Source organism: Ambystoma mexicanum, chromosome 7q, assembly GCF_040938575.1.
Source record: "Ambystoma mexicanum isolate Mex_15411 chromosome 7q, UKY_AmexF1_1, whole genome shotgun sequence".
Lineage (NCBI taxonomy): Eukaryota > Metazoa > Chordata > Amphibia > Caudata > Ambystomatidae > Ambystoma > Ambystoma mexicanum.
In genome coordinates, this window is record NC_090941.1 from 527,327,234 (window position 1) to 527,332,196 (window position 4,963).

The window sequence follows — 4,963 nt, forward strand, 5'->3', positions numbered from 1 at the left end:
AGTTTAGAGCTGGAATCGAGCATGACGAGGCATCTATAGTTGGAGGGATCCTACCTGTCACCTTTTGTGTGGATCGGGACCAGGATGGATTCCATCCAACTATTCGGGATGGATGAACTCTCGATAATTTGTTGGAATATCTTAGTTAATTGGTAGGCCCAACAGTCAGGGCTTGTGCAAGGTATTGTCCCTGCGGGCCATCAAGGATGTAGTGGTGACATCGGTATTAAAAAAAAACAGGCCTGGATCACAAGGAAAATTCTAACCTTAGGCCAATAACACATTCTCCACTAAAAATAAATGATAAAATCGCTACCATCCTGATGCAACATCAAATGGAGGTCATGAGTCTTCTTCACAAGAAGCAGTCTGGTTTTTGTATTCCTCATGAAACCAAGAGCTCTCTCCTCGAGCTTCGTACTCATATACTAACAGCTCTAGAAAGGAGTCGTTCGGGATTGCTGATTCTTTTGTATTTATCAGCAGCCTTCGATCTACTCGATCATAAACAGCTGTTGAATACAATGACTTATACAGGCCATTTTCAGAGAAAGCCATAAAGTGGATGGAGGCCTTAACTCTAGAGTTTGCTGGGAAGACGCCTCATCCGACTGTGCTCAGATTACTTGTGTGGTCATACAGGGGGCCTGCTTATGCATGGCCTTGTTCAACGTTTATATCAAGCCGCTATGTGTTGAAATAGAGAAACTGGGGGTTTTCTTTGCCAATTATAGCAAGGATTTCCAGTTATCTATGGAACTCAGCGGGAATTATGAAACTGATAAGAAAAACCTAAATATAATCTACAAGTTCATTAAAGGTTGGATGACTTCATATTGGTTATGTTTAAATGCTGCCAAAACAAAACTAATGGTCTAACGGTCAAATCATCCTGGAGAAAGGCTGAGCCCGACTTATACGAGTTTTAGCCTAGATGGATGTCCTATTGCTGTGGTCGACAAAATTAAAACCCTAGGCATTTACATGGAAGCATCACTTAATGCAGACGATCATGTAAACTATGTGGTCAAAAACTCAAATTATTTTCTAAGGGTCCTAAGACTGATTTTCCCCCTGGTCACTCAAAAAAGAAAATGTGAGAAGCTAGTTTGAGCCATTGTTTTACCCAGACTTGTTTATTGCAATTCCTTGCTAGCCAGGGCAAGCAAAGAATGCCTAGGTAAGTTACAAAAGATCCAAAATGGCGCAGTGTGAGCAGTCTGTAATATTGCTCTGAGAGAACCGGTGTCCAGAGCTCTCAAGTAACTCCACTGCCTACCTGTTGCTGCTAGGGTTCAATTTAAGATACGCACATTGGGTCACAAATGCTTGTTTGGAAATGTGTCTTCCCACTTGAAGGAGAAATTGAAAGTCTAAAAGCCTGTCCGTAACCTACGGTCTTCTGATACACATGGTCTCATCATCCTTCAGTTCAAAAGAAGGAGAGGAAATGGTCACTCTTTTCCCTTTCTGATTGCTCAAGCATTGAACGAGCTGCCTGAAAATGTGCGAAAAGAAAATAATTATCTTGCTTTTAGGAAAAGTTTGAAAACTAGATTATTTGCCTATGCAAGATTTTTCTGATTTGGTTCTCTCTGTCTCCGGGTTTCATGTTGTCTATGTCCTGTGTAGCGCCCGGGTGCCTAAGGGCTTTTTCGCTTAACAAACAATAGAGATAGAAATAGTAAACCACATTTGAAATGGTGTCAGGACCAGGGGTCCTGGATGACTTCGATTTATGAATCAATATTAGAATATCATCCATGTACCAACTTGGGATGGTCTCTACAAAGAAATCATCTGGTGACATTTTAGCTTGAAGTAGAGTACACTCCCAATAAAGAGAGGCAAAGTGATCCAACCAAGCCTCTTCTGGCACCACATTAATTTCTGGGGCATTTACATTCGAAAGATATTTTCTGTATATTCCCAAAATGTCTTATTATCATTGGTTTTCAAAAGGGAAAACATGAATTTCCAATTACTGGTCTACTTATTTATTTATTTATTTTATTTATTATTGAATATAGTTGAAATTATATCAACTTTTTCAATTTATACATTTAGAAAATTCTTAAACATAAAAATCCAAATAAAACAGCCAAAAACTATATCAATTCATATTATACAATCATCATCATTCTAGGTTCAAGGCCTGTAAAAAATTAATTGTTGCAATTCTTATACTCATACATTCAGTAGCAGCCAAGGCGACCCATCTATTTTTTGGGTCGAGTTGTGCAAAGTATGCAAAATGGTTAACAAAGTGCAATTTTCTTAGTGTACTAAGTGCAGGGCATTCCAGTATTAAGTGTTGAAGGGATTCCACAATCATAACATTTTTACAGAACCGGCACCAGTTATGGTCAGAAGCAATTTGTTTCCTTCTTGTTTTGACCTCACCGGTAGGCCAAATGTTAAACCTTAACCGAAGAATCGCAGATCTTAGAGCAGCAGATGGTGCTAAAAGCAAATAGGACGCAATGTTTTTATAGCGTTTTGGACCAAAGATTGTAGGATCAAAGTCTTTATAAGTTAGAAACAAAGTTCTAGTGTCGATCCAGTCCATCATATACACCTTCTTCTTTGCCAGCTCTGGATGAGCAATAAGCAGTTTTAGTGAGATGTCAGCATGTACCATGATTGTTAAAATGTTCATAGTCCAGTATTTTGGAAACATTTCTGTAGAATTAATCAGGTAACTTGAAATAGTGGATAATGTAGAGTCACCATATGTAGACAGTAAACATTTACGAAATAGAGCACATAAGCGCCAGTTATATAGTGCACTTCGAGAAATTAATCCCAATTCATATCTTATTAACACTCCTGGAATACATTGAGGTAGATTTAAGATTGTACGCCAAAACTTGGCTTCTAATAAATTCAAAAACCCTAAAGGGACAATTAGTGTTTCCATACCATAAAGAATGGTTGCTACAACATTCTGATCCCAATAAGTAATGGCAGCTTTGATGGAAAATTTACCATATTTAGAAATGATTACTCGTGTCTGACAAATTGCTGTGATTAGCTTCTGCTTAATTTTATTCAGATGTGAGTCTAACGTTGGGGTACTGGTCTACTTATAGTGCTTAAGCCATCCAAGCCAGTTTTAATATTTTTTGGCAAAGGCATTGAGTAATTGGTCTTTCATGATCTTATCTTTATTAACGTATTTTCTAATCTTTGTGCAATTTTAATAATACAGCCTTTTTCGTTGTTGTATGGTTGTGTCAAACACTCCCTCTCTGTGATAGTGGATATTCCCTCCAGGGGAGTTGAGATTAAGTCATTAGGCCAAGGTAAGTGATGAGAGCTCCCAGATCCCAGTTGTTACTTTTATGCCAGGATGCTATGACTTAGGGATCTAGATGGATTAGAGCAGACAGTTATTTGACATTGCTGTCCAACCATCTTATGTGATTCCCCTGCAGGGCAACCCGACAATTGGGGTCAGCTATTAGGAAGGTACACGTGTGCAAAGAGATTGTGTCAAAGATATGGGGAAATGATCACTAATACCTAGTTCCATGGCACTAACAGCACTGGATCTAATACAAAGTGTTCAATCCAGAAAAACATAATCAAACACCAAACCAATGGACGACGTAGGATCCAGCGGTCGGCCCTCTAGTAGTTTCTATTGAGACAAACAAAATTAAAAGAATTGCACAATTTCCTCATCCATGGTCCGCCTTGTTTTCCATTGGTGTCATATGGGACAAAGAATCAGCAGCATCTTCATAATCAATCAAATTGTGGATTTTGAAGGAAATATACGCATTATAATCACCAGCTATAACAACATTACCACCCGCAAACTGGACATACCATTCTACTTCCAATATTTCCACCTTTTCCTGTATAGTTTTAGAATACAACCCAGCCGTGGGGTTGTATACTTTAAGAATCAACAAACCACTATTAGAGAGGTTCCCACTTGTCATGTATACAGGAAGAACATAAGGTGAGGAAGAGTGGCAAATAGACAGTTTGATGTTAAGGTGGGTTTTAGCTTCAACAGCAAGGCCACCTGATGAATGACCTTTGCAATTAGGTGTGGCAAAGCGAGTCACAACTTTGTATCCATCAATGCTAAAAGACTCAGTTCACCAGGTCTGCTGTAAAAGAAAAATATTGCTTGATAAAATAATCGAGGTGCCCAAAGGATCAGCTAGAAAAGAGTTAAAGCTGTGGGTATTCCAAGTTAGCCATTTGCATTTAGTCAATGTTGCACATCTTCAATATTGTTTGCACTCAAATGTGAAGGAAACCCGACTGGCTACTTCCTTAGTATCCCTCTTAATATATTGTGTAGTAGCAACAGATGCCATTAAAATGTTCTTTTCAGGTTGATCAACAGATTTTCTTTTAGATAAGCCAAGGGACTCCTCAACCGTGTGATGCTCATTATTGCTAGAAACTAATGTCATACATTTGTGAGAAACAGTTAGTTGGAAACCTAAATAGCAAATGTCAGTAAAGTGAGTACTAAGTAGTGCTAACACCGCAGCTGGTGTAAATTTAATTACAGCCCAGTTGGTAGGGATGTCCATCCTGGGCAACTCTATGGCCCTCATTACGAGTTTGGCGGTAGCCATGGAGCTTTTAGCTCCATGTCTGCCACCAAACCGGGCTCATTTACCGGGTTCCTGCAATGAGGAATAACCGGGTCATTCCAACATTGGAGGACCCGGTAATTCCTCCTTGCAGGAACCATTCCCCATTCCCATTGGGGCCCCCATACGGCTAAATGGGAATGGGGATGGAGGTAACAACGGGCAGATTACAACTGGCTCGTTGTTACCTCCTTCTTCCCCTCGCAGGACCCGGAAAGCACGCCTGGTTTTACCAGGCGTCCGATCCGGGTCCCGCGATGGGAAGCCTGTAATCAGCCCTGACGGAATAAAGGGTGCTGGTCCCGTACCGGCCCCCTTCATTCCGTCAGCGCAAGCCTCGT